Source organism: Lepisosteus platostomus, unplaced genomic scaffold, assembly GCF_059453375.1.
Source record: "Lepisosteus platostomus isolate fLepPlt1 unplaced genomic scaffold, fLepPlt1.hap1 Scaffold_103_H1, whole genome shotgun sequence".
Taxonomy (NCBI): domain Eukaryota; kingdom Metazoa; phylum Chordata; class Actinopteri; order Semionotiformes; family Lepisosteidae; genus Lepisosteus; species Lepisosteus platostomus.
Window position 1 is genome coordinate 121958 of NW_028291484.1, and position 11011 is coordinate 132968.

Here is an 11011-nt window from a genome sequence, read left to right on the forward strand (position 1 = left end):
AACCAACCTCTTCAGTGGTTGAATCTAAATTACAGAAGCCAATGCTGCCATCAAGGAAAAAAAAATCTTGAGTTATGTAGTTTTTGACACTAAATATCTGACTTTCAGTTTGAAGCGGTAGAATGGATTCCAGGTCACATTCGTTCTTAATTCATATATATGTGATAATGGTTAAAACTGTGTTTACATGAGGAACAAACGGTAACCTTTTCATTCCGAGAAGAAAGTCAGTCTGTATGCATTTCTCAGCATGCACATTATCAGGAACACTAAACCCACAGTGCCAGCAAACCTTTCGATAGTCCGTAGGTACTGCCATTGCAAATGTAACAGGTTGTTCATACACACACATGATATCGTTGCTATCTTGCAATTAGGAGATAATTTTGTATTTCTTAATTAGGAGAATTCTGGATTTTTTTCCTTGGTGGCAACAATGCACTTCCGCAATAAATCATAGACTCTGCTTTCAAAATAGCTGCACCAGGCACTTGGACACAGATAAACAAAGGGATTTAAAATTCAGGAATATGAAAGGTCAATTGCTTACAGTTGGGTTTTTTACGTTTCGTATTTAGCGAGTTGTATATCAATCTTTTAACAATTCATTAAAATGCTAACAACATATAAATATATAAAACAAAAACAACAGCACCGTTAAATGCTGGGGAGACGGGTAGTTTTTTTTTTTACAATCAGATGCCAATCTCTAATGCTGTGTGTGAGAGCTTACGTAACTTTCCTTTTCTCACATTTTCTCACATTTTTAACAACTATTCCTAAGGTGCACCCTGTCAACTCCTTATACTTTTTAAAAGTCTGCCTGCATGTTTGATTATTGTCGTTTTATTTAGAAAAAGTTCAATATTGATCATAACTAAAGAAAATTATGATTAAGAATAAAAATGATTGTATGAGAAGCAGGAGGAATCACTTCTCTCCTATGGAGCATGAGCTGAATCAGGAGTGAGACATTTCGTATGCTCGTGCATATGTCAACGCCTGACCTACATCGTAAAACTAAAACTAAATTAAAAACTAACATTAAGTTGTCAGAGACATTCATTTATATACAAACAGGAGACAAAGTAATAATTCTACATTTACTTATCCTACACTGATCAGACTAATTGAAATGTATGAAAGCCTGTTTCCGCGCTATGGTATCTCAGAATTCTGACAGCTGGCAAGGCCTGGGTTCTAGTCAATGCAGTGAACTAGGGCACAAGCCCTAGAACCCGAATCCGTTACAATAACAAAAGGACAGACAATGAAATATGGCTATTTCGAAGTCGCAAATGTGAGATATAAAGTCGGAATTCTGACTTACTAAGTCGCAATTCTGAGATACTAAGTCGCAATTCTGAGTTGATAAGTCGGAATTCTGAGTTGATAAGTCGCAATTCTGTGATACCATAGCGCGTTTTTTTTTTTACTCCCTGGCGGAAACGGGCTTCCATAGGTTCTCAGTGCTGCGAAGCAAAACCAATCTCCGAAAAATCAGACAATTATTATCAGATCATGTCAAAAGCTGATCAGTATTTCTTTACTGGGAAGCAAAGAAATGCTTGTATTACACATTTTAATATGACATGCAATTACACATGAAAAATAGTAAAATTATTTTCATTGCGGTACGTGTTGATAGAACAGCCCCCTCGATAAAGGAAAGTGTGGACGGACGTGTCGCATGTTCCGTACTCTGTCTGACAGCGAGTTTAACACACTTTCCTCGGAAATTAGAAACTAATTGAACAATAAATTAATCTGAGCAAATTTTACACGTGTGGGTGATTTAATTCTGTCTAAATTGCGTGAAACTCCTCCGCTGAGGTCGGATACACATGGGAAAGTGTTCAGTCCCGCCTCAGATTGGAAGCAGGTTCTAATTAGACGCTGAGAACAATCCGGGTCTCTGTGTGTAATTGATTGTGTTGATTGAGCGGTAATGTGACCAGGTGTGTGGTAGCAGGTCCTGCCAGTATAAAAACCTAGTCACCGCGTTCACACTTTATGCTCTCTTGCTTCAACACAGTTTGGTGGTTTACTTGTCTTACTCCTGTAATAGTTTAGCGGGACGTCAATTTGGCGATGCGCTCGTTTCTCTTTGTTCTGTGCCTGTGCGCAGGGGCTGGGCTCTCGGGAATTAGCCAGGCCAGTCCGACTTCCCGGCTCTCGAAGACGCAGCCCAGTCCTTAGTTAGTCATGGAAGAAAACAGAGAAGAGGACGGAGTGGCCTCTGTAGTTCATCAATGATTCAGTCAGGCAGTACTCCTCTGTTAAGCGCCGTTTGTTCACATCGATTTGTTTTTTTTTTTGCCTTCATTCGTGCAAGTAGTAAAAGCAGACGCCCCTATTCTGCCGTGACCCGCATTCAAACCGGGGTTGTTGCGGCCACAACGCAAAGTACTGACCACTATACGATCACGGCGAGTTACAGAGACACACACAGCTCTGACCTTTTCCGCCCCTGAATAGGATTGGTGAATTGAATAGCATTCAATTATCACAGCACTAGGCGAATAGCATTCAATTCACATCGAATATCACTGGCGAAGCTCAGCACTGGTTACTACGGTTTCGCACAGTTTCCGTAGTATACTGGTTATCACGTTCGCCACACACACGAAAGGTCCCCGGTTCGAAACAGATCGGCTTCTTTTGTCGCCACGCACACTGTTTGGGGATTCGCCTAGTGCTGTGATCGAACAGACCCACTCACTTCTTAGTGTGGCGGGATATGCACAGTGCATGTCGCAGCGCTTCCTGCTTTCACTTCAATGCGCATCCTTATGTCGAGTCTTGTGCCGTGCAGATGCTCTGAAAGCGAGAGCAATGAAAAGGTGTATGGCGCTGTGAAAGGAAACACAGAGAAGTGAAAGCCAGTCCTTTCTCTAAGGAGGTAGAAGAACAGCGACTCCCCGTCAGGGAATCGAACCCCGGTCTCCCGCGTGACAGGCGGGGATACTCACCACTATACTAACGAGGAAGACATCACTTTTGTTCGACCACCAGCATCGTCTCCCGACCCACCGTGCTAGAAGCCGACGCATGCTGTGATTCCTTTACAGAGCAGAGATGACAACCGAGGTGCCGAGAGATCATTTCAGCATTTGGCAGCAATACAGCATTTCGAAAACACAAACGACCAACTCGGAATGACTTGCTTTTAACGCTTTTCAAAGCTATCTTTGTGCAAGACGACTGCGCAGCCTAGCAGATACAAATGGGTTGTGGCATGAAAATGCAAGCGATGTTTATTTTTTGCCCGGATAGGTGTGAATGGACAACATCCTCATTTGTCAGTTTCTGTGGCGCAATCGGCAAGTGCGTTCTGCTGTTCACTGTAAGGTTGGTGGTTCACACCCACCCAGGGATGCCCTCCTTAATGTTATCAATTTAAACACTGTCTCTGCTAAAGCCGAAACCTTACCTTTCTTCATATTTGCAGAAAATGCGAGTCTTTTGCTCGTGTCCAACAACAACACTTGAGACCGGGGAAGTCCAACAGTGATCAACACCACAACTCCCCAGAAAACCATATTCACCCATGGAAAAGTGTCTTTGAATGGCTGGCGGGAGATATCATTTACAGATGCAGCCATTCAAAATGCGCGGTAAAAACCCGTGGTACAGTAACCTACCCACAAGCCACCGTGGGGCACTGGAGGATACCGCAGGGCAAGTGATTGGCTGGCCAAAATGACCGACAGGGGCACTCGTGGTGCATTGGTTGGTAGTGCAAAGATTTAATCATTTAATATCTTTACTGTGCACATTTTAATCCGCTTAGTTTTGAATATTTATATGGATTTTACCACTAAAGGGAAATTTTAGTAGCTGAGCATAAAAAGAAGAGGAGCTAACGCATCTGAAGGTCATAAACGATATTAATTTAGGAACATAAACATTACTGTATGTATGTAAACTGTACTGTGTATGGCTGGTCTTGGTAGTTTAAAGAAAAAATACACACCAGTCTTCCATTTCTCCCTAAACATTTTAAGCATGAAAGTTTTATGAAACGGTACCCAAATATGCGATTGCTGTATAGAATGAATTTTAATTTAAAAAAATTATTTAACACGAACATTAAGCTGTTTACATCTTCCGCCTGAGAACAGTCACCCGTTGCTACCCATCGCAGAACGGTGATTGGCTGACACCATCTGACACCCCTCTGATTGGAGAAAAAAGACGTGCTGGTTTGCTATACATACTGTACCAGGAAGAGGATTTCTTTCTATTCAAAACGTGTATTTTAAAAGTTTAAGAAGTAAAAACCTTACAGCGTACACAGATTTCTAAACTGATCAGGATCGTTATCTTTGTCTTATGCATAATAATGTTCACCGCTCTGTCCAGCAAATTAATAATAAACTTTATTTTATATAGCGTTTTAAACAAATAAGTAATTAGATTGCTCATAAACCTAATCACTTGCTTTTTCTTTTTATTTAGGCTCAGATTTCAACTATAGATCGTATTATTAATAACCATAATAACAACCAACCAACTAAAACAACCATATAAACATAATACCAACCAAAAACATAGATAACAACCACAATACAAAATCAAATAATCAAACCATTTTACTCTCGCAAAGTCCTCCAATTATCATAATCCCGCCCCTTATGCAAAACCAAACCTTCCTCCCATCCCAGTTTATCCTGTTTATCATAATCAAAATCCACCTCAATTTTCAACATAAAGCATTACACAAAATCAATACCTCAACACTCCATACTCAACAACGATAATTCACAAACAGCCAGAACATGTAACTACACATTCCCGAACAGACCTAATTTCCATAGCCCCGCCCCTTATGCAAAACCAACATCCCTCCCCTGTTCTCTCTCTCCCCTGGCGGGGGATAAATAAATAAACATAAACGTTATATTAAATTTATTATATTTATTATATTTATAATAAAATAAATTTATTATTTATTAATACGGGATAAATAAATAAACAACGGGTTTAGAAATGAGTTATTTCAAGATGAAAAAGAAAACATACACGAAACATGGTTTCATTACGACCAGAATCGGTCTTGAGATATTTTTAACTTGATTTACAGTATTTGAGAGGTATGTCTTAACACCGATACTACAGTGCTTAAGTACTGCTCACGTATATGTTTCTAGGTTTATATTATGCATTTCATACGGTCAAATTACTTTTGAGCAACTAATAAGAAGCGCGAAACGGTATGCGTTTTACTTTCGTTTTGTGCTGGGACCCGTGGATTGATTAGAGATATCAAGTACATACAAGTCATTTTTTAAATGTTGTAGTTCGTCTTGAAAAAATGTTACGAATACATCATCTATCAACAATCACACAGGTTCTGTTTCCATATTGCAGATTTTGGTTAGGTATTATCAAATTCAGTGGCGCTGTTAGTTTACTGAGTCCCATGTCACATGGTCTGTGATTGAAACCTGTAAAACTGGTTAAATTTGTCACAGCCAGCACTCTTCAGGTGTGAGGGTCTTCTGCTCAGAATGAAACGCTAAAATGTTTGTGTGTATTCTAATTGTAGTGGGGGCAGGGTGTGTGGGAACAGGTTTGGTTGAAATTACATTGGAGATCTATGTTCTTCACACCTGAAACATTTTCTCTGAAAGCATTTTCTTCGCAGTTTAACCGATCTTGTTACAGCATGTTACAGTTTACTATTATTAACCATATTAATTTTAAGTGCTTAATGTAAAATCTTGTAAAAATATATTTTCATTGTTCAAATATACATTAAGTCTGACTATCATATAATAAGTTAAATACAAAACTAAAGAAAAAATAGGGTTAAATATAATTCAAAATATTTTGCTAACAATGTTAACTGTTTATGAATAATAAAATGTATTAACTAAGGAGTAGGATGGCACAGTTGTTAGTATGTTTTTTGTTTTGTTTCTTTTTTCATAAATACAACAGTAGTACCTGATGTCTCAGTGGCTTTCAAAATTAAATTATGCAATAAATAACCACATGTAAGACTCTGATGCTTAAAATGTTTAGGGAAAAAGTGGAATACTGGTGTGTATTTTTTCTTTAAACTACCAATACCAGCCATATACAGTCTGTAACGTAGGGATTTCTATATGTCTTTATTTAGTGGTTACATTAGTGACAAAGGCTAAACTTTTAGCTTCAGTAACGTGTACATATCTCCCCTTTTTATAAAACGACATGGTTGAAAACTGTTCCAGAGCCACTGTTGTTTCACCAGTGAAAAGTATATCATGAAATGCCTCTCCCTGTTCAATCCACTGGAAAAAAGAAAAGGAGCATAAAGCTTCTGATGGTCATAAATGATATTCATTTAGGAGCAGCATCAGAGGTATGTTTTTAACTGCACTGCATTGGAGAGAATACCATAGTGTGTTTTTTTTTTACTCCCTGGCGGAAACTGGCTTCCAGAAGAATCAGTATGGCTCAGAGATTAAATAAAACTTCACTCGCACCAAACAAATGTATATTTCTAAATATCACAACATGAACGATTTTTTTTTAAGAAATACAAAATGAGATATAATGATATGTTCCGGCTTAGACATTAACAAAGAGCATAACGCGTGTACTGTATACACTGCAAGTACAACCCCACCCTCTCTGCAGGAGTGCTGGCTGTGACGAATTGAACCGGTTTCACGGGTATTTTCAAAGTAGGAGGCGAGATTTCCAGCCAAAGACACCTCCCCCCCCTCAAAAACCCAGTAAGTACAGTACTTACTAGTTAAAGGCTAGGCTCCCGACTACGGCGAAAGGAACCCTTCTTTCATTAGAAGACAATGAACATATTTTAGCCCTGAATGAATTAATAGCAAACATGGTTTACATAAAATACATTTTTCCAAGAAAGTTTAGCCTTTGTCACTAATGAAACCACTAAATAAAGACATAAATATAAAAATCTTAAGATTTTTAAAAGACATGACTTTGCTAAAATTTATTTGAAAATAAAAACAATTACAACTGCCAGGGGAGAGAGAGAACAGGGGAGGGATGTTGGTTTTGCATAAGGGGCGGGGCTATGGATATTAGGTCTGTTCGGGAATGTGTAGTTACATGTTCTGGCTGTTTGTGAATTATCGTTGTTGAGTATGGAGTGTTGAGGTATTGATTTTGTGTAATGCTTTATGTTGAAAATTGAGGTGGATTTTGTTTATGATAAACAGGATAAACTGGGATGGGAGGATTGTTTGGTTTTGCATAAGGGGCGGGATTATGATAATTGGAGGACTTTGCGAGAGTAAAATGGTTTGATTATTTGATTTTGTATTGTGGTTGTTATCTATGTTTTTGGTTGGTATTATGTTTATATGGTTGTTTTTGTTGGTTGGTTGTTATTATGGTTATTAATAATACGATCTATAGTTGAAATCTGAGCCTAAATAAAAAGAAAAAGCAAGTGATTAGGTTTATGAGCAATCTAATTACTTATTTGTTTAAAACGCTATATAAAATAAAGTTTATTATTAATTTGCTGGACAGAGCGGTGAACATTATTATGCATAAGACAAAGATAACGATCCTGATCAGTTTAGAAATCTGTGTACGCTGTAAGGTTTTTACTTCTTAAACTTTTAAAATACACGTTTTGAATAGAAAGAAATCCTCTTCCTGGTACAGTATGTATAGCAAACCAGCACGTCTTTTTTCTCCAATCAGAGGGGTGTCAGATGGTGTCAGCCAATCACCGTTCTGCATTGGGTAGCAACGGGTGACTGTTCTCAGGTGGAAGATGTAAACAGCTTAATGTTCGTGTTTTAAATAATTTTTTTAAATTCAATTAAACGGGCACAGTTAAGACATTAAATATACATACACATACTGTATACAGTACAGTTTGCATACGGTAATATGTTTATGTTACGCGATTAAAAAATAAATAAATAAAAATGAAAAGTCCAGCACCAGCTGGATGTGAACACACAACTTGCCAGTTGGTAGTCACACACCTAGACCAGTAGGCTACAAGACAGCTCGCATGAACAGGCAGGCGAAACAGCCCTACATAGCCCTGCCGCAGTACACGGATATAATCATACCGTTATTAAATTCTTGAGATACGCGATTCCATATTATATTCCCTTTTAATCAAATTCTAAAAGTATGCTTGTTGACTCCGGTATCACGTTAAAGACTTCGAAGCTTACAATGTTTAGGGAGAAATGAAATATCGGTGTGTATTTTTCCTTGTGATATTTTAAGCTCTAGTTGAATGATAGATGTCGCATTTTAAATCATTTTCGTAGTTAGAAATTATGAAACGCCCTGTTAAAAGCAAGGAAGTTTTTATGCCAGTTGAAGTAAAACAAAATGCCTGACAAAGTATGGCTTGGATAGATTCCAAGTGCTTGTACAAATGTGCTAAAGAAATTATACTTTGAGTATACAGCTTGTCCAAAGTCATCCATTATTAATACTATTAGTAATATCTTCAGTAAAGACTTTGATGCATAAATATTTCTGATAAAGGTAGGTTGTGTACTTTTGTCCAACTGAGCAATCTTGCTTTCATAAAATATACCAACATTTTAATGACTGATGATTAACATGCTGTAATACACAGTTCAAAATTAAAGGCTCAAATGCTGTACATGAGAGGTTAAGCTCCCCCTGGCGGTTTTACAAGGCGACGCCGGATAGTTAGTCACGTGACACACGTGAACTACGTGATACCGCGTGATACCCCGACACGCCCACCGGGGTATGCCGCGAAATACCTCACCCATTTTGAATGGCTGGATCTGTATACTCCTGTTGCGTCTTCTGCTAAAATCGTTTAGAAATACAACGCGGAATTGTTTGAGGACTTAACAAGCATTGTTACGTCAGCACTGTGAAGTTGGATGTTGATATTTTGATATATTTACCTTAATTTTAACATAAATATAAACATAAATCCTGTACAATCTATGCTGTACAATCAAACACAGTTATATTTTGAGTCTTATGCTGGTGGTTGTATGGATCCAAAGGAAAATTTTAAAGCTGATACATTTTCGATTGGAATTTGCATCTAGCTGCAATCGGTATCTTTTACTTTATGTATGGTAGTGGAAATATTTTTTTTTAAATGATTTCTAATGAAGATCTCATGAAGTATTGCCAGGAGCTGCCTTTAGCGCTCAGTAGCGATAACACTGTTAATATAGACGGAGAAGAACTGCAAGATGAATTGATGATCTAAGCTAAAATAGCCCTAACACCCCTCCTGTAACAGTGTTTGTATTCATAGCAAGTAATATTATTTTTCAAACCCGAACGTTGCTTTTGCATTAAGTGTTATGTAACCATTAGCGGTTTCAGTAGCTTCTGAAGAGCACACTTTCCAAACTGAAGCCTATAAGAACATTATTCAAGACGCACCATGGCCCAGAATCGTTCATCGAGACTAGGATTAACATCAATTGAAAGTATTCCAAAATAAAAGATTTGACCGAAAAATTAAAAGTGTAGGCAAGTATTAAAACAGCACCATAACTTCTTGACTTCCAATCTCTTTCCTGGTTCAGGCCATGTAAAATGACATAATCAGTGGAGTCATGCCGAGGTTGTGAGTTTAAGCCTCACCTGAAGCAGCCTGGTTTTCTGTCTTGACAGGTAAACTGTGGTTTGTGCTATTTGCTAAATAGAGTGAGGATTCTGTGCTAATTGTTCTCCTCCTGGGAGAGGTCAAGATGAGAAGATCATGAGGCTGGTGGTAAATATCCTGTCCAGGAATATCGGGGCTGTAGGGGTCAAATCTATAGCTGTAGTGAAGACATAAGTGGAGATGGTGTGTCTGCTATCTGTGTGAGAGCTGGGCAGGAAGAATAATCTGTGGTCTGGGAAGAAGAGACCCTCGTTGGAAAAGTGGCACTCCTCACAGGAGAGAATGAAAAATAAATCTTTTTCAGGGACGCTGATTTTTCTCTTTGGGGGAATTAAAAGCACGTTTAGCACGTGACTTCGTGGCGCAACTGTAGTGCGTCTGACTCCAGATTAGAAGCTTGCACGTTCAAATCACGTCGAGGTCAGCTCATTTGTCTGCAGGTTCTGCTAGTAACAAACCTGGAAGTTACACCACGCAGTTGAATTTTATCTGTACACCACATAGGTAATCTGAACGAAGTAACATCGCAGTACAGAACACCCAGTCAGGAGCTTATGCAGCGAATCATCTTGAACACGACAAGAGAAAAGGCACACTGCACATCCACGAAACATAACGTCCGGCTTTAAAGACAGTAACATCAGAGAACGGAAGCTTCAGACCTCGTTTTTATTACAGGTTCAAGCAAACCTAAAAGTTAGGGAGTGTTTGGTCACGTTTGTTTAAAAAAGTGTCTGAATCCTGTAATTATAATTTTTCCTTTTTTAATTGTTACTTAAAAATAAACAGAGTTTAACGACACAAAATTGATTCCAGTTGTCAGATCACGTATACGCATACCTTAGCTTTGTGCAACAAATGTACCAATCCACTCCCATGTACCAAGACCTATGGTATATTCATGTTTGTTTAAATGACTAACGCTATTGGACATTAGCTGGTGTTTTTTGTAACGATTTGCTATTTCATGCAGGAAAGAAAGGAAACCAGACCCAACATTTGCTTTCAGGTGCGGTCTATTTACATAACGGACATCTATTTCTGAGGAGCCTGATTTAAATAACGCAACCCCGGTAGAAGTCGAATCGACAATCTTAAAAACCAAAATCAGACGCGTTGTCCATTAAACCACTAGCCCGTCACGTAACTGAATTGCACTTTGGTGAGTTCAGCGCCGCTACTAGTACACCACCACATCTACAATTTCTAAGTAAGAAACGTGTTTTCGACATTTTTATCAGTTTTAAATCATCACTTTTAAACAGACAAAGCGTTTGTGTGTCGCTCTGAATTTCTAATTGATTTAGAATTCCAAGAATATAGCGTTTTGTTCCACAGCGGCGTTAAATTATCACGTCTTTCATTCTACGTCTCTCTAGTAGTAAAGCAGACCTTGCT

At 38.4% G+C, this 11011-nt stretch overlaps 1 non-coding gene across 1 annotated transcript; it reads right to left on the bottom strand.

Annotated features, from left to right (window-relative positions):
* Positions 1 to 2917: 2917 nt before the first annotated feature.
* On the bottom strand, positions 2918 to 2989 carry trnad-guc (transfer RNA aspartic acid (anticodon GUC)). The gene has a single exon. It is a non-coding gene; the product is annotated as a tRNA-Asp (tRNA).
* Positions 2990 to 11011: the final 8022 nt, after the last annotated feature.